Source organism: Cryptomeria japonica, chromosome 11 (genome assembly GCF_030272615.1).
Source record: "Cryptomeria japonica chromosome 11, Sugi_1.0, whole genome shotgun sequence".
Taxonomy (NCBI): domain Eukaryota; kingdom Viridiplantae; phylum Streptophyta; class Pinopsida; order Cupressales; family Cupressaceae; genus Cryptomeria; species Cryptomeria japonica.
In genome coordinates, this window is record NC_081415.1 from 643,471,113 (window position 1) to 643,497,925 (window position 26,813).

Sequence of the window (26,813 nt, forward strand, 5' to 3'; positions counted from 1 at the left end):
ATCAAATTTAGGCCCAATTAATTCTATGCATGAAAGATTAATGTCTATCAAATTTAACCTTCAAATGTGTACACTAACAGCCAAAAAACATCAAATTTGACTCTTTGATGCTTAGCTGAGTTTGGGTTGTTGGTTATCAATGTTGAATCCTTTGGCAGCTGTCTATTTTGGGTTTCGAATCCGTGAAAAATCTAAGGTTTTCAAGTCCCTTCAAAACTTGTTGTAAGGGGTTCGAGTCCCTTCAAAACCTGTTTTATCTCTAATAAAAAAAAACATCAAATTTAACTTCTAATATTTGTGACTATCAAAAAAATATCAAATTTATTCAATTGATTTATCCTTGACATGCTAAATGCTAGTCAAATTTAATTCACTAAAGTTAGAAATGATGTTTGAACACATCAAATTCAAACTCTCTTTTTTGAAATGACAAATAACGAATGTCAAATTTGACCTCATACTTTATAGATGATAGTCAAATGGGTGTCAAATTTATATGAATATTTTTGGTGATGATGATCATATGGGTGTCCAATTGAAGAATTAAATAATTTAATGACAATCAAATTGATGTCAATTTTTACCGATACGTGTACTGAGCGATGACAATTAATAACACCATAATTTCAATATATGACCAATCTAATGAATGTTAAATTCACAGGAACCATTAAAAAAATCCCAGTGTTACTCTCAGATCACTCAGACTTGCAGACAAATCATTAAAAATATCAGATTTTTATCTCTTCTTCTTTCTAGATAAAATTGTCTCACATTCTTCATTGTTTTGAGAGTATTTTAAGACATTTTTCTAAAGCCCCTTCCTACGTAACTTCCTTTTCCTCTATGGCTTTGAATAAAACATACCATTGTGAATGAACTCAATATTTTATTTATTTCAAGTAAAAATATTCACTGGATTGCCTTGAAGGTTTATACATTCAATACTTTAATATTTAACTCAAGATTCGCAAAGGAACAGTTTCAAGTTTTTTTTCCAATGTTATTGAGATAATGAAAGAGAAAATATTGTAGAACATCCCTTTATAGCTTCGTTCATAATATAAAGATCTGAAGGCTAAGATGAGTTGACTGGTTAGTTGTACAAAAAAAAATTGGTTGCATAAGAATCCCTTGATCAAAATCCTAATTTCATGTTTGATGAAAGGATTTTGACAATACAAACAGAAAAAATGTTGTTTGTCATTAAATGTAGCCCAATTCATGCATAATCTGATTCACATGTTGAGTTGGTCCTAATTGGCCTCTTCCATAACCATGTTTATCACATAACTTATTTCTATTCATAAGCTTGTCTTCCATTACCATGTTTAACCTTTTTTCTTCTACCTTTTCTTTCCACGTTTTTTTTGTTTCTATGAAAACTCCTTTATGAGCACTACTTGATAGGCCCCTTGTATAAAATGTGAAATATTTTATTTTGAATGAATAGAAAAAAATATTGATATACTTAGAGACTTCCTTTGCGTCATCTTTTAAATGTTTAGTCTAAATGTTGTTGAAGTCTATAGTCGATTTAACAAATTTTTCCTTATTTGACATCTAGATTTTAGAATTTATTAAATAAACATATTATGTATTTCTATGGCATGATTTTTTTTAGTTGATTGATCATGTGGTCTTAATTTGTAATCTTTCTCTTATCTATCTTAATGCCTTCATTTTGCATAAAGTCCAACCGCAATGTGGTATGTCCTAACTTTGTGCTCATCTATATGAATCTTTGGGGGCCTTAGATTGCCTCAAATTCAAAGCACATTTCATGCTTTTTATGATATAATTTATTATCTCTTTTGAGTTCAGGATACTTGAATAGGTTGGGAGATCCAAGTTCTAATATGGCTCTTACAAACTTATCCTCAATGGAGACTTTCTCCTCAAAGTTGAACACCACTAGTCTACATATAGTAGCATCTACTTCTCTCCCTTAGAAATATCTTTCAACTCAATCGCTATTTTTATCCAAAAAATCTACAACTAAGTCTTGTGTAAAATGTGCTTAACATGTGAGCAAGGTTTGCCACACATGGTGCTCTCCCACCTACACGGTTTTCCACTCCTCTTCTTTCTTTGTGAGTCAAAGCTCCATTAGTTTGCGATTGATTTGAAAGCATTTGACACAAACTATGTAAGTGGGTCAAATAAACAACTGACTATAATTCAAGAAGATCAATGAAGAATTAGGAAAGAATGCTCAATATATTATTTTGAAGAAATGAACATCCTATGGGCCACTCCAAAATAGACGACATCCAACCAAGTTTTATTACTTGAAAAAATTGAGTATAATCATCCTACTTAGAGAGACTCTTTAAGGTATAGTCTATCTATTTTTATAAAAGTTTGTTTATACTTAACAACCACTTTATTTACATTCTTGTCTTCAACCATTATTGTATGTATGTTTCGTCTCTTCTTCAACCATTACAACCAGTTGTGAGTGACTCAATTTTCCAATGATGTGGAATAGTTTAACATGCCTAACATTCACAATCTAGTTTAACCACAACTTTGAAATAAGTGTGATACAATAGTCAATCCATGAATGGGAGAATGAAAAGTTATCTTTCACATATCTGTCACTAAATCTTCAAGAAACCTAATGCTTCAATCTCCATTATTCCCTAGCTTTTGTTGAATTCCACTATAAAAATAGTAAAAAGCTTGTAAAGTCAAATGTATCTGACGAGAATGACTTGAAATTTTCTATTTATTAGCCAAAGAATGTCTCCTTCACAATCTAATATCCAACAAAAAGAATTACATAGTCTACCAGTGTAGTTACACAAGGGTTTTTTCTACTATCACTTAAGAAAGAGCCTACTTTAAAATGTGTGTCTATATTTGAGTCTACTTTACCTAGTTCACCAGCACATAAGCCTTTAATGTATCCCAACTAGAAAGAGGAATCTCAATTCAACCTACATTAAAATCAAGGATCCCATCATCTTCATAGTTCATTTACAAGACAAGCACCCCATACTACATGTTGTGATCACTAGAAATGACATAAATATAACAATACATAACAAATGAGGCTGTTATTATACATGTACACAGTGATTAACTCACACATGGTGCTCAATTGACAGGAGGAAGTGGATGCAACCTTATTGTATGCATCATCCCATTACTTGGTTCACTAATACTAACCCTCCAAATACATCCCAACTAGAAATTGGAATGTCAATGCATCCCACACTACATTGTAGGTTTTATCCTTCTAGATTCATTTTTAGCTATGTTGACAAGACAAACATCACATACTAGTTGTCGTATCCAAGGTGTGTCTTTCAAAATACAACATAAAGATATTAATGATATATCAACTACTTGCTAAACGTTTGATTTAGTGGATCCTAACTTCTACCACCTCCTTACAACTAGCAAAAATTTGTCTAAACTAGAACAAGGTAGCTCATACACACATAGTGGTTAAGTCATGCATATATCCCATGTTCACATAGTGATATGCCACAAAAGTCATAGTGAAACAATATACTAAGATGTAATAACTAAAAGAAATCATGTTTAATATCACTAGTATGTTCTTTTTAGTGTTTGAGATAATATTCTTACACTATAATGATAAAGGAAAGTATTATAAGAGTAATAATGAATAATTAAAATGTACATTTATTTCACCTTTGAAATCACAATTTCTTTTTACTTTGAGAATTTCAACATGCATATAACATGAACTATATAAAATATAATTTATTTACACACATCATAAGTACACATAGTGGTTAAGTCATGCATACATCCCATGTTCATATAGTGATATGCCACAAAAGCCATAGGGAAACAATATGCTAAGATGTCATAACAAAAATAAATCATGGTTTATATCACTAGTGTGTTCTTTTTAGTGTTTGAGATAAGGTTCTTACACTACTAATGATAAATGAAATAAGTATAACTAGAACTATAATGAATAATTAAAATGTGTTTTTATTTTCACCTCTGAATTCACAATTTCTTAAATTTACTTTGAGAATTTCAACATGCATATAATATAAACTATATGGAATATTATTATTCACACATCATAGGCACACATAGTGATATGCCACAAAGGCAATAGGGAAACAATACGCTAAGATGTTGTAACCAAAAAAATCATATATATATATATTCTTATTAGAGTTTGAGATAAGGCTCTTACACTACTAATGATAAACGAAGTAATTATAATTAAGATTATAATTTCTTTTTTTATTTAAGAATTTCAACATGCATATAATATTATTTATTTTAAATGAATATATTTACACAAACTTCTCTTAGCTTCAAAAATATTATTTCAAACATTTTCTACTAACAAGGCCAACCATGCAAAGGTGGAAGCTTGTTTGGCATCCCCTAATTATACACACAAATACACAAATTATACACACGACACGACACGGCACGACACAACACTATATTTTGTTTTATTTATAATAAAAATTTACATATTGTTAATATGTTGAGTCAAAATGTATTTTTAAATAATTATGGTGAAATTCTTATGTTCTCTAAATGATATTTTTAGAGTAAAATTTTCTTTGTGCATTATTTTATTAACAATTTTTTTGAAATATTCATAAAACATTTAAGAAGGGGGCTTATGTTTTTGTTTAGATTAGAGGCATTCCACGTGACTGAGCCCAACGCATTTCCGTCTTACCTTGGTCTTACTTACTGCTAAGTTGGAGTCAGCAAGGAGTTGAGGCAAAAAAATAATTATCAATTGTGCATTATTTTAGTAACTCATACTTCTTTTTAATATATTTATAAAACATTTAGGAAGGGGGCTTATGTTTTTTTTTTAACCTCTGCAGTATCCACGTGACCTAGCCCAAGGCTCATCTGTCTTACCTTGGTCTTACTTACTGCCAAATTGGGGTCAAAAAGGAGCTGAGGCAAAGGAAGGGGGCTTATGTTGTGAGGCAAAAAAGGGGGCTAAAATTTATTTTTAAGAATTGTAATTTTTAAATTTAGTGTTGAGATCAAAATTAATAAATTCTTAAATAAAACATAAACTAAAAAAAATGCAAAGTAAACGAGACACAAACCTTAAAGAATGGTCTTGGCCTATTAAGAAAGGGGATTATGTTTTTGTTTTTTTTAATTAGAGGCATTCCCTATGATTCAGTCCAACACCTGTCCGTCTTACCTTGATTTTACTTACTGACAAGTTGGGGTCAGGAAGGATTTGAGGCGAACGAAGGGGGCTTATGTTGCGAGGGTTATTTATAATTATCGATTGTGCATTATTTTAGTAACAATTCATACATCTTTTAAAAATATTCATAAAACATTTACAAAGGGGGCTTATATTTTTTTTTTTACCTTTACAGTATCTTCGTGACCTGGCTCAAAGCTTGTCTGTCTTACCTTGATCTTACTTACTGCCAAGTTGGGGTCAAAAAGAAGCTGAGGCGGAGGAAGGGAGCTAAAACTTATTCTTAGAATTGTGATTTTTAAATTTAGTGTTGAGATTAAAATTAATAAATTCTTAAATAAAATGTAAACTAAAAAAATGCAAAAAAAAAAACGAGACACAAACCTTAAAAAATAGCCTTGACCTATTAAGAAGGGGGGATTAAGTTTTTTTAAAATTAGAGGCATTCCCCACGACCCAGCCCAACGCATGTCCATCTTACTTTGGTCTTATTTACAGTCAAGTTGGGATCAGGAAAGCGTTGAGGCGAAGGAAGGAGGCTTATGTTGCGAGGGTTATTTATAATTATCGATTCTACATTATTTTAGTAACAATTCATACTTTTTAAAAAAAAAAAATCATAAAACATTTAAAAAGGGGGCTTATGTTTTTTTTTACCTCTAGAGTATCCATGTGACTCAGCTTAAGACCTGTTTGTCTTACCTTGGTCTTACTGCCAAGTTAGGGTAAAAAAAAAGCTGAGGCGGAGGAAAGAGCTAAAATTTATTTTCAGAATTGTGATTTTTAAATTTAGTGTTGAGATCAAAATTAATAAAATTTTAAATAAAACATAACTTAAAAAATGTAAAAAAAATGAGACACAAACCTTAAAAAATGACTTTGGCCTATTAAGAAGGGGGCTTATGTTTTTTTTTAATTAGAAGCATTCCCCACAACTCAGCCCACCGTCTGTCTGTCTTACCTTGGTCTTACTTACTGTCAAGTTGGGGTCAGGAAGGAGTTGAGGCGAACGAAGGAGGCTTATGATGCGAGGGTTATTTATATGTATCGATTGTTCATTATTTTATTAAAAATTCATACTTTTTTAAAAAATATTCATAAAACATTTAAGAAGGGGGCTTATGTTTTTTTTTAACCTCTAGAGTATCCCCATCAGCGCAAAGCCTGTCTACCTTACCTTGGTCTTACTTACTGTCGAGTTAGGGTCAAAAAGGAGTTGTGACGAAGGAAGGGGGATTATGTTGTGAGGTGAAATTAGGGTGTTAAAAATTATTTTCAGAATTGAGATTTTTAAATTTAGTGTTGAGATCAAAATTAATTAATTCTTAACTAAAACGTAAAGTAAAAAAAATGAGACAAACCTTAAAGAATGGTCTTGGCCTATTAAGAATGGGGGATTATGTTTTTCTTAAATTAGATACATTCCCCACGCCCAGCCCAACGTCTGTCTATCTTACCTTGGTCTTACTTACTGCCCAGTTGGGGTCAAGAAAGAGTTGAGGCGAAGGAAGGGGGCTTATGTTGCAAAGGTTATTTATAATTATCAATTGTGCAAAGATTTATAATTATCAATGGTATGGTTTACAAGGTTGCACGCTTGACAACAACTCTGAAAGTTGGCGACAATAGCTGCAGGGTGAGCGGCAGCCATCGTACGCACTAAGTGCGAGGTCGGGAGGCTAGCAAGGGCGTCGATGGGGCCACCAGGGGCGACGACGGGAGTTGCAGGGAGGGTGACAGAAGTCGACAGCGGGAGCTGTAGGGTGGGGTGGGCGACAGCGAGAGCTGCAACCATTGCATGCCCTGCAAACAACTCATGAATTGCAACCACTGCATGCCCTAGGCGAGATTGCCCTTCAAACATCCCATGCCCTACAACATCGCATGTAACCATCGCATGCTACCATTGAATGCCCTAAGCGAGACTAGCAGGGTTAAATTGTTTTGCATGCAACCCTAGTCATGAGGCAACAGGCCAAACGATGGGTGGGCGGTAGCGACTGGCTACATCTAGAGGGATTGAGTAACCCTAAGTGATGTGGCGAGCCATGCAACCAGGGTTGCTAGAACTTGGACCCGTGGGAGTTAGGTGGGTTCTATGGCAGTTACATGACATTATATCAGAGGATAGGCATTCTTTTGGTAGAGGCCAACGATTTACAGGCAGGTTGCAGGGTAAGGGGAGAGAAAGAAGATTTTCGCGACATCATTTTGAACGCTAACTAGACCAAATACCACAGGCCCCTTTTGACATTTGTGAGGGGACATCACTGCGATCACTCTGTTCTCTATCCGAGTCGTAGGTTGATCCTGTTAATCTTCCAGCATATGTGACCTGGCCAAACAATACCTAGTTGATAAACCCCAGATTTCTTTCAACCCCAAACAATCTTCCAATAAACAACCTGGGCCAAGGAGCACCCTTCAAACCAAAAGAGGTTACACAAAACTGGAGAAAGAAAACCCCTTGCACATTTCTTCTTGGTTCACTAGCACAAAATTCAAATGTAGAAGGTAGTGGGCAACTCCCAAATGATTCAGCTAAAGATGGTAGCCAGGCTCCAGTCTCGCCAAAGGTCAAGAATGCTGCTAATACTGAAAAATTGGGCAAATTGAAGGGTGTGTATAAGATTGTTTTGCCGGACCATCTCATTCAACCTCAAATAGATCTATTACGTGCCACAAACTTCATTGGTAAACTACATTCTACTATTTCCTTTATGCAATTTTCATTTTGGGCTAAACAGAATTGGCTAGGCTTGAAGGATATTTTTTGATGGATAAGAAATCTCTCTTTTTTATTGCCATTTTTTATTCCAAAGAACATAGAAATTGTGTGCATAGATATAAGGGGTGGTTTTGTAAGGGGGTTGGTATTATCACTTTGGCGTGGGTTCCAAATTTTAGTATGGATTCAGTTCCCCCCCTTTTCATACCTTTTTGAATTTCTCTCCTGGGGCTCCCGCTTGAGTATCGAGATCCAGATATTGTAGAAATTTTGGCTAATCAAATGGGTATTTTTATCAAGCATGACTTTATCCCATATGAACTTGCCCATTTAAACGTCAGGGTATGCCTATTGCTAAACCTCACAAAGCCACTTCCCAAATCTATTTTAATGACTTCCTCCATAGGGAAATGGAATCAAGTCATTTGCATGCAGGACACCAGAGATGTTGACAATCGTATAGATAAATTGGGCCATTTTAATTCGCAGTGCCAAGGATTGGGTATTGATGCAGTCAGGGTTTGCAAGGATTTTGTGACTGATTTTCATAAATGCTCCTTTTATCAATTTGTTGCATCTCCTTCTTCTACACCAAGTGGGACAACAAGTGTAGCTAACTTATCAGAGAGTCCCATACCTCTTAATAATGTTGATAATATTGCAAGATCTTTCCAGGGTGTTTAGTTACAGGCAAGTCCTCTTACTGTGATTCCTTCTCAATTCTTTTCGAGTTGTATGACAGACGTTTTACTTCCAAAAGAAAAAATAAGAAGGCCCTCCAATTGGAAGAATTCTCCTTAATACTAGGTTGTTATCTCCGGTTCATATTCTCTGCAAAAACTTGTGGGTAGATACAAGAAAATATCTTTTAAGATCCACTGCTCTCCATTCCTGATTGATTGGTTGTACAAGAACATATTTGCTTCCTCTCTCTTTAGGCAGGTCACTTCTTCTTTTCTGAGTTTAACTTTCATGGGACCCACAGACTCTCAAGACCAGGATATTTCTATTTCACAGAATGCAAAGGATAATTTGATTCATAGCTTGATGTTTAATTGCCAACCTTTCCATGTGGTTGATTGCAATCTTCTCACTGCTGGACCCTTATCGAATGCTCCAAATATCGAATTAATGGAACATGATATCCTTATCTCTATTGCATCTAACTTGATTGATGAAATTTGTTTCGAGAAATTCCTGGAAATTCAAGATGTCCCTTCTATTGATGCTATGCCTCTCGCTCTTAATACTTCACCACCCATTTTGGATTTTAGTCATGTTGATCACCTTGTGAATGAACATAATTCATATCAGCGTATTCAACCTCCCAGACAGATTGAATTCAATTTTTCTCAACATCTTTCTCTTGCTCAATTAGTCTCTTCTTCTCCTTTGTTAACTAAAACACCCAAAAAAAGAGGTCCGAAGCCCAAGATTCTTAAAATCCAAGAAGAGATCGCACCTGGTATCCAGTCTACAATTGTAGACTAGTTTTCACTGGGTGCAATGAGGACCATATCTTGGAATGTTAAGAGGTTTGAATGCCTCTGACAAGAGGGGATAGATCAAGCAGCAGTTGGGTTCCTCCCAAGCAGACATCATTTTATTGCAAGAAACAAAGCTTTCTGATGAAGTCTCTCAAAAGATTTTTAAAAAATGGACTCTATGGGATTTCATACATGTTCCTGCAGTAGGGGTTTCCGGTGGTATTCTGACATTGTGAAATCCCAGGACAATCAAAACAAAAACTTTAAACCAAGGGACAAATTGGCATCTTATTCTTATTGAAAATTTTGATCTATCCTTTCTTCTCTTTAATATTTATGGTCCAACAGCTCCCCATGAGAAACATGCTCTTTGGAATACCTTATCTTACCAAATCCATCAGCAAGGAGCTTAGAAAATCATCTTAGGAGGTGATTTTAATGTCATTTTGTCTCAGGATGAGAAATACGGAGGCAACCCTACTACTTCTAAGGTGATTGATGACTTTAGATCTTTTGTGTCTGATAACACCCTTTCTGACATTTCACCTTCTAATGGTCAATTTACATGGACAAACCGGAGAACTTCCCTTCAAATAGCAAGCAGATTGGACAAATTTCTCACTTCATATGAATGGATCCTTCAGAAATATACTTTCATCTCTAATATTCTATCGTTCTCTAGATCTAACCATTTTCCTATTTCATTATGCTTGGATAAACATGAAGCTTCTCATCATAAACTTTTTAAATTTGAAAGAATGTGGTTTCGACACCCACACTTTCATGCTTTGCTTTGTCAATGGTGGGTAAGTGCCCCCTTCTGCAGGGGGAACAAAATGTTTCAACTTTACATGAAAATGAAGTTTGTAAAAGCAAATATCAAAGTCTGGAATAGGGAAGTATTCAAAAACATCTTTGCAGAGAAATCATATGTAGAGAAGGAATTAAAGGACATCAATGAACTTATCTTTTCTAATGGGATTAACCCTGAAACCTTCTCAAGGCATAAGCATTTACAAAGATATTGGGAAGAATTGTGCTCTAGAAAGGAGTATTGGAGACAAAAATCAAGGGAGTTATGGCTAAAAGATGGGGATAAAAATACTAAGTTCTTTCAGGCATCTGGAAAGATTAAACAAGTTGCATCTACTATCTTTTCTATACATGCCTCTTCTTCGGGGATAAAATTAACTAGTGAACAAGAAATTAGGGAAGAGGGTGAACTCTTCTTTAAAAATCTTCTTGCTCCTTATCCTCCTTTTGTTCCTGAGGAGTCCAGTGTCGAGGTAATGCTAGATTCCATCCCTTGTTTGATTTCACAACGTGATAATGATTATCTGATGCAACCTTTCTCTCTTGCTGAACTTCAAGAGGTGGTAGTTTCGATGGCTCCTGATAAGTCTCCAGGTCCTAATAGTTTCACCATGCTATTCTTTCAAAAGTGTTGGGACATATTAAGTTTTGATCTTTTAATGGCTTTGGAGGAGTCAAGACAAAAAGCTTTTATACTCAAGAACTTCAATTTAACCCATATTTCTCTTATCCCCAAATCCAACAACCCTCAATCTTTTGCAGACTTTAGACCTATCTCCTTGTGTAATATAGTTTACAAGATCTTCACAAAAGCTATTTATCTTTGGTTAAAATCCTTGATACCTAAAGTAATATCTCCTTAATAAGGAGGTTTTGTTCCTTGTAGGGAAACATCGGAAGGTGCGCTTGTGGTCCATGAAGCTTTGCACTCAATTAACTCTTCACAATCCCCTGCTTTCATAGCTAAATTAGACATGTTGAAAGAATATGATAAAGTATGTTGGTCTTTTCTTTTGAGAGTGCTTAACAAGTTTGTCTTTTCCGATAAGTGGTGCAAATGGATCAAAAATTGTCTCTCTGGTGCACATTTCTTAGTTATTATTAAAGGTAACCTTTCTGATTTTTTTCGAGCCACTCAAGGAGTTAGACAAAGTGACCCACAATCACTTTTTCTCTTCATTATCATGGTTGAAGCTTTTAGCAGATTGGTCAATAAACAACTGACTTTGGGTCTTTAGAAAGGGATATGCATCCTGAATACTTCAATTTCCATCACCCATACTTTATTTGCAGATGATACACTTCTATTTGGTTGTTCCAACATTCAATAAACAAGGCATATTAAGAAAATATTGGACATATATACTTCCGGATCTGGGCAGAAAATCAGTGCTCAGAAATCTAAACTATTCATATTTAATAGTTCTGAAAAGGTGTCTAACGACATTATCCAGACATTGGGATTTCCAGTGGATTCCCTTCCATCTTCTTACTTGGGTATTCCTTTCTTTATGGGAGCAGGGAAACCCTCTTTTTGGAATTCTGTGATTGACAAATTAAAAAGAAGAACTTATGTGTGGAAAGCTAGATGGCTATCTCTATTAAGCAGAATCCTTCTTGTCAAAATTGTTTTGGCTACAATCCCAAACTACTACATTTCAGTCCTTCAAGCCTCGAAAGCTATTGTTTCCCATATCGAGAAAATTATTCAAAATTTTATTTAGAAAGGTAATCTTTCAAAAAATAAAAAGATCATGCTTGTATCTCTCAACAAAATGACTACAAGTAAATCTACGGGCGGGGTTGGTATACACGATATTTCAAAAAGGAACAAGGCCTTTGGGGGAAAGTTGGTTTGAAATATTTATGCAAAACCACATGCTTTGTGGTGTCAAATTATGCAAGCAAAGTATTTAGATACTCCTACCCCATCACGTATTTTTACTATCCTTGATCCTCCTTCAGGCTCTGCAGTTTGGAACTTCATGATGGCTTCTAGGAATGTGATTACTAGATATTTATCTTGGCACGTACATAATGACAAAGAAGTCAACTTCTGGCATGATTCATAGAGTGGTCTCCCCCCCCCTTAATCTTGAGGAATCTATAGTAAATGCAATCCCCAAATTTATTACTCAATGGGGATCTTACCTTTGTGATTACATAGATAATCTTGAGAAGCCTTCGAATCGTGGCATTTGGAAGAATCCAGCTTCACTCCCAATCTCCCCGGCTCAAAAGGTAAAATTTTCTTTGATTCTCAAGAACCGCATCATTTTTATCTCTAATAGTTCGAACAAATTGATATGGTGCCCTACGAAGAACAGAAAGTACTCTATCAAGGAAGGGTATAAAGCAATTCATCAGATGTCGGTTCAATCCTATTCACAAAGAGCTTATAACTTCTGTTGGAACGACAGTATTCTTCCCAAGGCAGAGATGTTTGTCTAGCTTACTCTACACAAGAGAATACTTACTAGTGAGAGACTTGATAAATTGAACATTGCACCTCCATTTGTCTGTGTACTTTGTGGTGAGCATAATGAAACGTTAGATCATCTCCTCCTCCAATGTGATTTTGCTCATAATTGTTGGATGTTTGTGCTTGCTAAACTTTCCTTTAGCATCCCTCTTCCAAATAATGTATGAGATTTGTTCCAGTCCTGGCCAGTCTTATACTCATCCTCTCTTTTTGCAAGCATTTGGAAAGTGATCCCATCCATAGTAGTATGGTCAATCTGGAGGGAAAGAAATAAGCGTATTTTTAGAAAATAGACATCTCCTCTTTCTGATGTTTTCAATTACATTGAAAAATCAGTATCAGAATTAGATAATGCTCATGTTTCAAATCAGTTCAATCCAAGTAAGGAATTTACTTCTTGGGATGGTCAAGTTATTAATTGTTGGAAGGGCATCTCTATTCCCATATCACCTTGCTTTCTGAGAGAGGAATACTAAAATTGACAGAAATAAAGTGAAAATGGTGTCCTCCGAATTCAACACATTTTAAATTGAATTTTGATGGCTCCTTTAAAGGGAACTCGGGTGATGCAGGAGTAGGAGTATGCACTAGGGACCATACAGGGTATGTTTTTCCTTTGAAATTTATTTCCATTCCACCAGGTACTAACAATTACATAGAGGCATATGCTTTGCTTGAAGGCATTCTACTAGTTAAAAAATTGAACATCTCTTATATTCACATCGAAGGTGACTCATCTATTATTATCAATGCTTGCATAAAGAGAAATATTGACAATTGGCAGATAAGATATTTGCTTGAACAAGCATGAGCACTCATTGATATATTTGTAAATTTTACTATTCTGCATGTGTATAGAGAAGGAAACTGAGTGGTAGATAATTTGGCAAATATGGGAAGTTCCAAGGTAGAACTTAAAATGATGGGACTAAATTGTGATCTCGATTCTTTTCCAATCTTTAGAAAAATAATTTTGGAGGACATGGGTACAAGATAATATTATACATGGTTATGCAGATGTTTTCATAATGATAAAAAGTTGGTATGTGAGGTATTATAATTGCAGGGTTTCGTGGTTGTGCACTATTTGAATGATGTGAATGGATGTTGATTTGGGTATTTATGAAGCAAAGCAGACTGTGGAATGCTATGTAAATGTGTACAGCTTTCATGATGTTTTGGTTTGGACTTCATTTTGGTCAACATACTTTAGGAAGCATTTGACACTTCGAGATGATTTGCAGCATTTCGTATTCTGGACAATACAAAATATATTGTACTTTTGTGGCATATTATGGATTTAAGTTTCACAACCTTTCTATGTAATATTGAGTAAGGATCGGAGTTTTTCTTTCTGATTTTTTTCTCTGGGAGCTCTTTGAATCAGCTTAAATAAATATATAAATAAAATATATTAAATAGCAATGCCACCTTTTTAAAAAAAAAAAAATCATACTTTAAAAAAAAATATTAATAGAACATTTAGAAAACTGAGGCTTATGCTTTTTTTACATCTAGAATATCCCTGTGACTCAACCCAAGGCTCGTCTGCCTTACCTTGGTCTTACTTACTGTCAAGTTGGGATAAAAAAAAAAGTTGAGGTGAAGGAAGGGGGCTAAAATTTATTTTCAGAATTATGATTTTTAAATTTACTATTAAGATCAAAATTAATAAATTCTTAAATAAAATATAAACTAAAAAAAAATGTAAAAAAATGAGACACAAACTTTAAAGAATGACTTTGGCCTATTAAAAAGAGAGCATATTTTTTAAAAAAAATTAAAAACATTCCCCATGACCTAGCCCAACATATGTTGAGGTTAGGAAAGAGTTGAAGCGAAAGAAGGGGGCTTATGATGCAACGGTTATTTATAATTATCGATTGTGTATTATTTTAGTAAAATTCATACTTTTTTTTTAAATATTCATAAAACATTTAGGAAGGGGGCTTATATTTTTTTTACCTTTAGAGTATCTCCGTGACTCGGCCCAAGGCTCATCTGTCTTACCTTGGTCTTACTTACTGTCAAGTTGGGGTCAAGAAGAAACTGAGGTGAACGAAGGGGGCTAAAAGTTATTTTAAGAATTGTGATTTTTGAATTAAGTGTTGAGATAAAAAATAATAAATTCTTAAATAAACTATAAATTAAAAAAATGCAAAAAAAACGAGACCCAAACTTTAAAGAAATGGTCTTGGCCTATTAAGAAGGGATAATTATGTTTTTTTAAAAATTGGATACATTCCGCACGACCTAGTCCAACGCCTGTCCGTCTTACCTTGGTCTTACTTACTGCTAAGTTGGGGTCATGAAAGATTTGAGGCAAAGGAACGGAGCTTATGTTGCAAAGGTTATTTATAATTATCGATTGTGCATTATTTTAGTAACATTCATACTTTTTTAAAAACTATATTCATAAAACATTTAGAAATGGGGCTTATAATTTTTTTTACATCTAGAATATCCATGTGACTCAACCCAAGTCTCGTTTGTCTTACCTTGGTCTTACTTATTGCCAAGTTGGGGTCAAGAAGAAGTTGAGGTGAAAAAACGGGTTACAATTTATTTTCAAAATTGTGATTTTTAAATTTAATGTTGAGATCAAAATTAATAAATTCTTAAATAAAACATAAACTAAAAAAAATGTAAAAAAATGAAACACAAACCTTAAAAAATGACTTTGGCCTATTAAGAAGGGGGCATATATTTTTTTCAAAACTAAAAACATTCCCCACAACCCAGCCCAACGTTTGTCTGTCTTACCTTGGTCTTACTTACTGTCAAGTTGAAGTTAGGAAAGAGTTGAGCCGAAAAAAGGGGGGCTTATGATGCAAAGGTTATTTATAATTATTGATTGTGCATTATTTTAGTAAAATTCATATTTTTTTTGAAATATTCACAAAACATTTAGGAAGGGGGCTTATATTTTTTTTACCTATAGTGTATCCCCGTGACTTAGCCCCAGGCTCATTTGTCTTACCTTGGTTTTGCTGCCAAGTTGAGGTCAAGAAGAAACTGAAGCGAACGAAGGGAGCTAAAAGTTATTTTCAGAACTGTGATTTTTGAATTAAGTGTTCAGATCAAAATTAATAAATTCTAAAATAAAATATAAATTAAAAAAATGCAAAAAAAAAATGAGACAAACCTTAAAAAATGACTTTGTCGTATTAAGAAAGGGGGCTTATATTTTTTTTTAAATTAGAATCATTCTTCGCGACCCAACTCAATGTTTATCCGCCTTACTTTGGTTTTAAGTACTGTCAAGTTTGGGTTAGGAAGGAGTTGAGGCAAAATAAGGGGGCTTATGTTGCGAGGGTTATTTATAATTATTGATTGTGCATTATTTTAATAACAATCTTTTTTCTTTTTTTAAATATTCATAAAACATTTATGATTGGGGCTTGTGTTTTTTTTTACTTTTAGAGTATCCCCGTGACTCAGTCCAAGGTCCATTTGTATTAGTTGGGGTCAAGAAGGAATTGAAGTGAAAAAAAAGGGGCTTATTTTGCGAAGGGTTATTTATAATTATCGATTGTTCATTATTTTAGTAACAATAATTTTTTTTTTTTAAATATTCATAAAACATTTAAGAAGGGGGTTTATATTTATTTTTTTACCTTTATAGTATCCATGTGACTCAACGTAAAGCCCGCCTACCTTACCTTGGTCTTACTTAATACCAAGTTGGAGTCAAAAAAAAGTTGTGATGAAGAAAGGGGGATTATGTTGTGAAGCAAAATTGGGGGGTTAAAAATTATTTTCAGAATTGTGATTCTTAAATTTAATGTTAAGATCAAAATTAATAAATTCTTACATAAAACATTTAAAAATGGGGCTTATGTTTTTTTTTACATCTAGAATATCCTTGTGATTCAACCCAAGTCTCGTCTGCCTTACCTTAGTCTTACTACCAAGTTGGGGTCAAGAAAGAAACTGAGGTAAAGGAAAGGGGCTAAAATTTATTTTCAAAATTGTGATTTTTAAATTTAATGTTGAGATCAAAATTAATAAATTCTTAAATAAAACATAAACTAAAAAAATGTAAAAAAACGAAACGCAAACTTTAAAAAATGACTTTGGCCTATTAAGAAGGGGGCATATCTTTTTTTTAAAATTAAAAACATTCCCCACGACCCAGGCCAACGTTTGTCTATCTTACCTTGGTCAGTCTTACTGCCAAGTTGAGGTTACGAAAGAGTTGAGACCAAAGAAGGGGGCTTATGATGCAAAGGTTATTTATAATTATCGATTGTGCATTATTTTAGTAAAATTCATTTTTTTTTAAATATTCACAAAACATTTACGAAGAGGGCTTATATTTTTTTTACCTCTAGAGTATCCCCGTGACTCAGCCCAAAGCTCATCTGCCTTACCTTGGTCTTACTTACTGCCAAGTTGGGGTCAAAAAGAAACTGAAGCGAATGAAGGGAGCTAAAAGTTATTTTCAGAATTCTGATTTTTAAATTAAGTGTTAAGATCAAAAATAATAAATTCTTAAATAAAATATATATTAAAAAAATGCAAAAAAAACAAACCTTTAAAAATGACTTTGTCGTATTAAGAAAGAGGTTTATGTTTTCTTTAAACTAGAATCATTCCCTACGACCTAACCCAATGTTTGTCTATCTTACCTTAGTTTTAGATACTGTCAAATTGGGGTTAGGAAGGAGTTGGGGCAAAATAAAGGGGCTTATATTGCGAGGGTTATTTATAATTATTAACTGTGCATTACTTTTGTAACAATTCATACTTTTTTTTTAAATATTCATAAAACATTTGGGAATAGGGTTCATGTTTTTTTGTTTTTTTTTTTAATCTCCAGAGTATCCCTTGACTTAGCCCAAGGTCCGTCTGCTTTACCTTCGTTTTACTTACTGCCAAGTTGGGGTCAAGAAGAAGCTGGAGTGAAGGAAAGGGGCTAAAATTTATTTTTCAGAATTGTGATTTTTAAATTTAGTGTTAAGATCAAAATTAATAATTTTTCTTAAATAAAATAAAAACTAAGAAAAATGCAAAAAAATCAAGAACAAACCTTAAAACATAACTTTGGCCTATTAAAAAGGAAGCTTATCTTTTTTTTAAATTAGAAGAATTGCCCACGACACAACCCAACTTCTATCTGTTTTACCTTGGTCCGACTTACTGCCAAGTTGGGGTTAAGAGGGAGTTGAGGCGAAGGCAAAAGGCTTTTGTTGCGAGGGTTATTTATAATTATCAATTGTGCATTATTTTAGTAACAATAAATACTTTTTTTTTTAATATTCATAAAACATTTAGAAAATGGACTTATATTTTTTTTTACCTTTAGAGTATCCCCGTGACTCAGCACAAACTCTGCCTACTTTATCTTGGTCTTACTTACGTGTCAAGTTGGACTAAAAAATGAGTTGGGCCAAACGAAGGGGGCTAAAATTTATTTTTAGAATTGTAATATTTATAATTTAGTATTGAAATCAAAATTAATAATTTCTTAAATAAGACGTAAATTAAAAAAATGCAAAAAAAATGATACAAACCTTAAATAATGGTTTTGGCCTATTAAGAAGGGGGGATTATGTTTTTTTTAAATTGGATGCATTCTCCACGACCCAACTCAACAGTTATCCATCTTACATTGGTCTTACTTACTGCAGGTTGGGGTTTGGAAAGTGTTGAAGTGAAGGAAGGGGGCTTATATTGTAATTATTATTTATAATTATCGATTGTGCATTATTTTAGTAATATTCATATTTTCTTTTAAAATATATTCATAAAATATTTAGAAATGGGGCTTATGTTTTTTTTTACATCTAAAATATCTCTATGACTCAACCTAAAAAATCGTCTGTCTTACCTTGGTCTTACTTCTTGTCAAGTTGGGGTCAAAAAAGAAGCTGAGGTGAAAGAAGGGGGCTAAAATTTATTTTCAGAATTGTGATTTTTAAATTTAGTGTTGAGATCAAAATTAATAAATACTCAAATAAAACATAAGCTAAAAAAAATGTAAAAAAACGAGACATAAAATTTAAAAAATGACTTTGGCCTATTAAAAATGGGGCATATCTTTTTTTTTAAATTAAAAACATTCTCCACGACCCAGTCCAACGTTTGTTTGTCTTACTTTGGTCTTACATACTGCCAAGTTGAGGCGAAAGAAAGGGGTTTATGATGCAAGGGTTATTTATAATTATAGATTGTGCATTATTTTAATAAAATTCATAATTTTTTTTTAAATATTCATAAAATATTTGGGAAGATGGCTTATATTTTTTTTACCTCTAAAATATACACGTGACTCAGCTCAAGACTCATTTGTCTTACCTTGGTCTTACTTACTGCCAAGTTGGGGTAAAAAAGAAACTGAGGTGAACGAAGGGGGCTAAAACTTACTTTCAAAATTGTGATTTTTGAATTAAGTGTTGAGATCAAAATTAATAAATTTCTTAAATAAAATATAAATTCAAAAAATTCAAAAAAAATGAGACAAACCTTAAAAAATGATTTTGGCATATTAAGAAAGGGACTTATATTTTTTTTTAAATTAGAATCATTCCCCACGATCCAACTCAATGTCTGTCTGTCTTACCTTGGTTTTAGTTATTGTCAAGTTGAGGTTATGAAGAAGTTGAAACGAAATAAGGGGGCTTATGTTCTAATGGTTATTTATAATTATTGATTGTGCATTATTTTAGTAACAATTCATACATTTTTTTAAAATATTCATAAAAAATTTAGGAATGGGGCTTGTGTTTGTTTTTTTACCTCAAGAATATCTCTGTGACTCAGCCCAAGGCCCGTTTGTTTTACCTTGATCTTACTTACTATTAAGTTGAGGTCAAGAAGAAGCTGAAGCGAACAAAGGGAACTAAAATTTATTTTTCAGAATTGTGATTTTTAAATTTAGTGTTAAGATCAAAATTAATAAATTTCTTATATAAAAAAAAAACTAAAAAATATATAAAAAACCCGAGACAAACCTTAAAAAATGACTTTGGCCTATTAAGAAGGAAGCTTATCTTTTTTGAAAAGCCCACGGCACAGCCCAACTCCTATCCGCCTTACCTTAGTTTGACTTACTGTCAAATTGGAGTCAAGAAGGAGTTGAGGCGAAAGAAAGGGGTTATGTTGCGAAAATTATTGATAATTATCGATTGTGCATTATTTTAGTAACAATAAATACTCTTTTTTTTAATATTCATAAAACATTTAAGGAGGCTTAAATTTTTTTTACCTTTAGAATATCCCTGTGACCTAGCGCAAAACTCACCTACCTTACGTTGGTCTTACTTACTGCCAAGTTGTAATCAAAAAATAGTTGGGGCTAAAAGTTATTTTTAGAATTGTGATTTTTGAATTAAGTGTTGAGATTAAAATTAATAAATTCTAAAATAAAATATAAATTAAAAAAATGCAAAAAAAATGAGACACGAACCTTAAAAAATGACTTTGTCGTATTAAGAAAGGGGGATTATGTTTTTTTTAAATTAATGTATGTCTGTCTTACCTTGGTCTTAGGTACTGTCAAGTTAGGGTTAAGAAGGAGTTGAGGTGAAATAAATGGGCTTATGTTGTGAAGGTTATTTATAATTATTGATTGTGTATTATTTTAATAACAATTTATATTTTTTTTTAAATATTCATAAAACATTTAGATATCGGGGTTGTGTTTTGTTTTTTACCTTCAGAGTACCCCGTGACTCAACCAAAGATCTGTCTGCCTTACCTTGGTCTTACTACCAAGTTGGGGTCAAGAAGAATCTGGAGCAAAAGAAAAGGGCTAAAATTTATTTTTCAGAATTGTGATTTTTAAACTTTGACCTATTAAGAAATAAGTTAATTTTTTTTTGAAAATTAGAAGCATTGCCTATGACACAACCTAACTCCTGTCTGTCTTACATTGGTCTGACTTACTGTCAAATTAGGGTTAGGAAGGAGTTGAATCGAAAGAAAGGGGTTATGTTACGAGGGTTATTTATAATTATTGATTGTGTTTTATTTTAGTAACAATAAATACTTTTTTTTAACATTCATAAAACATTTAGGAAAGGGGGCTTATATTTTCTTTTTATTTAAAGTATTCTCATGACTCATCGCAAAACCCACCTACCTTACTTTGGTCTTACTGCCAAGTTGGGGTCAAAAAAAGGTTGGGGCAAAGGAGGGGACTTATGTTTTGAGGCAAAAGAAAAGGGGCTAAAATTTATTTTCAGAATTGTGATTTTTACAATTTAGTGTTGAAATCAAAATTAATAATTTATTAAATAAGACGTAAACTAAAAAAATACAAAAAAAATGAGACAAACCTTGAATAATGGTTTTGGCATATTAAGAATGGGGAATTATGTTTTTTTCAAAATTGGATGCATTCGCCACGACCCAATCGAACGCCTTTTCATCTTACCTTGGTCTTACCTACTACCAAATTGGGGTCTGGAAAGAATTGAGGCGAATGAATGGGGCTTATGTTGCAATGGTTATTTATAATTATCGATTGTACATTATTTTAGTAACATTCATATTTTCTTTTAAAATATATTCATAAAACATTTAGAAATGGGGCTTATGTTTTTTTTTTTATATTTAGAAAATATACCTGTGACTCAACCCAAGGCTCGTCTGCCTTATCTTGGTCTTAGTTACTGTCAAGTTGGGGTCAAGAAGAAGCTGAGGTCAAAGAAATGAGATAAAATTTATTTCAGAATTGTGATTTTTAAATTTAGTGTTGATATTAAAATTAATAAATTTTTAAATAAAACATAAATTTTTTTAAAAATGTAAAAAAACGAACCACAAACCTTAAAAAATGACTTTGGCTTAATAAAAAAAGGGGCATATATATATATAAAATTAAAAACAATCTCCATGAACCACTCCAACGTTTGTTTGTCTTGCCTTGGTCTTACTTACTGTCAAATTGAGGTTACGAAAAATTTGAAGCAAAAGAAAGAGGTTTATGATGCAAAGGTTATTTATGATTATCGATTGTGCATTATTTTAATAAAATTCATACTTTTTTTAAATATTCATAAAACATTTAAGAAAGGGACTTGTATTTTGTTTACCTCTAGACTATCCCCGTGACTCAGCCTCAAGCTCATTTATCTTACCTTCGTCTTACTTACTGCCAAGTTAGGGTCAAGAAAAAACTCAAGCGAACGAAGGGAGCTAAAAGTTATTTTCAAAATTGTGATTTTTGAATTAAGTGTTGAGATTAAAATTAATAAATTTTAAAATAAAATATAAATTAAAAAAATGCAAAAAAAACGAGACACAAATCTTAAAAAATGACTTTGTCGTATTAAGGAGATAATGTTTTTTAAAAATTAATGTATGTCCACCTTACCTTGGTCTTAGGTACTGTCAAGTTGTGGTTAGGAAAGAGATGAGACGAAATAAAGGGGCTTATGTTGCGAGGTTTATTTATAATTATTGATTGTACATAATTTTAATAAAAATTTATACTTTTTTAAAAATATTCATAAAACATTTAGATATGTGGGTTGTAATTTTTTTTTTTACATTCAGAGTATCCCCGTGACTCAGCCCAAAGTTCATCTACCTTACCTTGGTCTTACTTATTGCCAAGTTGGGGTCAAAAAGAAGCTGGAGCGAAAGGAGAAGGCTAAAATTTATTTTTCAGAATTGTGTTTTTAAAACTTTGAACTAATAAGAAGTAAGTTAATCTTTTTTTTCAAAATTAGAAGCATTGCCCACGACACAGCCCAACTCCTGTCTGCCTTACCTTGGTCTGACTTACTGCCAAGATGGGGTCAGGAAGGAGTTGAAGCGAAATAAAGGGGTTATGCTACGAGGGTTATTTATAATTATCGATTGTGCATTATTTTAATAACAATAAATACTCTTTTTTTAATATTCATAAAACATTTAGAAATGGGGCTTATATTTTCTTTTTACCTTTAAAGTATCACCGTGACTCAACGCAAAACCCACCTACCTTACCTTGGTCTTACTAACTGTCAAGTTGGGGTCAAAAAAGAGTTGGGGCAAAGGAGAGGACTTATGTTTTGAGGCGAAGGAGGGGGCTAAAATTTATTTTCAAAATTGTGATTTTTATAATTTAATGTTGAAATCAAAATTAATAATTTATTATATAAGACGTAAACTAAAAAAAAATGCAAAAAAATGAGACAAACCTTAAGCAATAGTTTTGGCCTATTAAAAAGGGGGAATTATGATTTTTTTTTTAATTGGATACATTCGCGACGATCCAGCCAAACGCCTCTCCGTCGTACGTTAGTCTTACTACCAAATAAGATCCTGAAAAAAATTGAGGTGAATGAATGGGGTTTATGTTGCAATGGTTATTTATACTTATCAATTGTACATTATTTTAATAACTTTCATATTTTCTTTTAAAATATATTCATAAAACATTTACAAATGGGACTTATGTTTTTTTTTTACATTTAGAAAATATACTTATGACTCAATCCAATGCTCGTCTGCCTTATCTTGGTATTACTTACTGCCAAGTTGGAGTCAAGAAGAACCTGAGGTGAAAGAAATGGGCTAAAATTTATTTTCAGTATTGTGATTTTTAAATTTAGTGTTGAGATCAAAATTAATAAATTCTTAAATAAAACATAAATTAAAAAAAAAATGTAAAAAAATGAGACACAAAACTTAAAAAATGACTTTGGCCTGATAAAAAAGGGGTATATATTTTTTTTTTAAATAAAAACAATCACCACAACCCACTCCAACGTTTGTCTGTCTTACCTTGGTCTTAGTTACTACCAAATTGAGCTTACGAAAGAGTTGAGACGAAACAAGGGGGTTTATGATGCAAGGGTTATTTATAATTATCGATTGTGCATTATTTTAATAAAATTCATACTTTTTTTTTAAATATTCATAAAACATTCAAGAAGAGGGCTTGTATTTTTTTTACCTCTAGAGTATCCCCGTGACTCATCCCCAAACTCATTTGTTTTACCTTTGTCTTACTTACTACCAAGTTGGGGTCAAGAAATAAATTCAAGCGAACGAAGGGAGCTAAAAGTTATTTTCAAAATTGCGATTTTTGAATGAAGTGTTGAGATTAAAATTAATAAATTCTAAAATAAAATATAAATTCAAAAATTGCAAAAATAACGAGACACAAACCTTAAAAAATGACTTTGTCGTATTAAGAAAGGGAGATTATATTTTTTTTAAATTTATGTCTGTCCGCCTTACCTTGGTGTTAGGTACTGTCAAGTTGGAGTTAGGAAGGAGTTGAGGCAAAATAAAGGGGCTTATGTTGCGAAGGTTATTTATAATTATTGATTGTGCATTATTTTAATAACAATTTATACTTTTTAAAAAAATATTCATAAAACATTTAGATATGGGGTTGTTGTTTTCTTCTTTTACATTCAGAGTATCCTCGTGACTCAGTCCAAAGTTCGTCTGCCTTACCTTGGTCTTACTTATTGCCAAGTTGGGGTCAAGAAGAAGCTGGAGCGAAAGGAGGGGGCTAAAATTTATTTTTCAGAATTGTGTTTTTAAAACTTTGACCTATTAAAAAGTAAGTTAATTTTTTAAAAAAAATTAGAAGCATTGCCCACGACACAGTCCAACTCTTGTCCGCCTTACCTTGGTCTGACTTACTGCCAAGTTGGGGTCAGGAGGAGTTGAAGTGAAATAAAGGGGTTATGCTACGAAGGTTATTTATAATTATCGATTGTGCATTATTTTAGTAACAATAAATACTCTTTTTTTAATATTCATAAAACATTTAGAAAGGGGGCTTATATTTTCTTTTTACCTTTAAAGTATCATCGTGACTCAGCGCAAAACCCACCTACCTTACCTTGGTCTTACTAACTCTCAAGTTGGGGTCAAAAAACAGTTGGGGCAAAGGAGGGGACTTATGTTTTGAGGTGAAAGAAGGGGCTAAAATTTATTTTCAAAATTGTGATTTTTATAATTTAGCGTTGAAATCAAAATTAATAATTTATTAAATAAGACGTAAACTAAAAAAAAAGCAAAAAAATGAGACAAACATTGAACAATGGTTTTGGCCTATTAAAAAGGGGGAATTATGTTTTTTTTATAAATTAGATGCATTCACCACGATTCAGTCGAACGCCTCTCTGTCTTACTTTGGTCTTACTTACCGCCAAATAAGGGTCTACAAAAGAATTGAGGCGAAGAAATGTGGTTTGTGTTGCAATGGTTATTTATAATTATCGATTGTACATTATTTAAGAAACATTCATATTTTCTTTTAAAATATATTCATAAAATTTTTACAAATGGGGCTTATGTTTTTTTTTACATTTAGAAAATATACCTGTGATTCAACCTAAGGTTCGTCTGTCTTATCTTGGTCTTACTTACAGCCAAGTTGGAGTCAGAAAGAAGCTGAAGTGAAAAAAATGGAGTAAAATTTATTTTCAGTATTGTGTTTTCTAAATTTAGTGTTGAGATCAAAATTAATAAATTTTTAAATAAAACATAAATTAAATAAAAAATGTAAAAAAATGAGACGCAAACCTTAAAAAATAACTTTGGCATAATAAAAAAGGGGTATATATTTTTAAACAAAATTAAAAACAATCTCCACAACCCACTCCAACGTTTGTCTGTTTTGCTTTGGTCTTACTTATTGCCAAATTGAGGTTACGAAAGATTTGAAATGAAAGAAAAGGGGGTTTATGATACAAGGGTTATTTATGATTATCGATTGTGCATTATTTTAATAAAATTCATTGTGCATTATTTTAATAAAATTCATACTTTTTTTTAAATATTCATAAAACATTTAGGAAAGGGACTTGTATTTTTTTAACCTCTAGAGTATCTCCGTGACTCAGCCCCAAGCTCATTTGTCTTACCTTCATCTTACTTACTGTCAAGTTGCGGTCAAAAAAGAAACTCAAGCAAATGAAGGGAGCTAAAAGTTTTTTTCAGAATTGTGATTTTTGAATTAAGTGTTGAGATTAAAATCAATAAATTCTAAAATAAAATATAAATTAAAAAATGTCAAAAAAACGATACACAAATCTTAAAAAATGACTGTCGTATTAAGGAGATTATGTTTTTTTAAAATTAATGTCTGTTTGTCTTACGTTGGTCTTAAGTACTGTCAAGTTGGGGTTAGGAAGGAGTTGAGGCGAAATAAAGGGGCTTATGTTGCGAGGTTTATTTATAATTATTGATTGTGCATTATTTTAATAACAATTTATACCTTTTTTAAAAATATTCATAAAACATTTAGATATGGGGGTTGTGTGTTTTTTTTTTACATTCAGAGTATCTCCGTGACTCAGCCCAAAGTTCGTCTGTCTTACCTTGGTCTTACTTATTGCCAAGTTGGGGTCAAGAAGAAGCTGGAGCGAAAAGATAGGGCTAAAATTTATTTTTTAGAATTGTGATTTTAAAACTTTGACTTATTAAGAAGTAAGTTAATTTTTTTTTTTAAATTAAAAGCATTGCCTACGACATAGCCCAACTCATATCTGCCTTACCTTGTTCTGACTTACTATCAAATTGGGGTTAGGAAGAAGTTGAAGAGAAATAAAGGGGTTATGCTACGAAGGTTATTTATAATTATCGATTGTGCATTATTTTAGTAACAATAAATACTCTTTTTTTAATATTCATAAAACATTTAGAAAGGGGGCTTTTATTTTCCTTTTACCTTTAAAGTATCACCGTGACTCAGCGCAAAACCCACCAAGCTTACCTTGGTCTTACTGACTGTCAAGTTGGGGTCAAAAAAGAATCGGGGCAAAGGAGGGGACTTATGTTTTGAGGCGAAGGAGGGGGCTAAAATTTATTTTTAGAATTGTGATTTTTATAATTTAGTGTTGAAATCAATATTAATAATTTATTAAATAAGATGTAAACTAAAAAAAATGCAAAAAAATGAGACAAACCTTGAACAATGGTTTTGGCCTATTAAAAAGAGGGAATTATGTTTGTTTTTTTTTAAATTGGATGCATTCGCCACGATCCAGTCGAACGTCTCTTCGTCTTACTTTGGTCTTACTTACTACCAAATAAGGGTCTGGAAAGAGTTGAGGCGAAGGAATGGGGTTTATGTTGCAATGGTTATTTATAATTATCGATTGTACATTATTTTAGTAACTTTCATATTTTCTTTTAAAATATATTCATAAAATA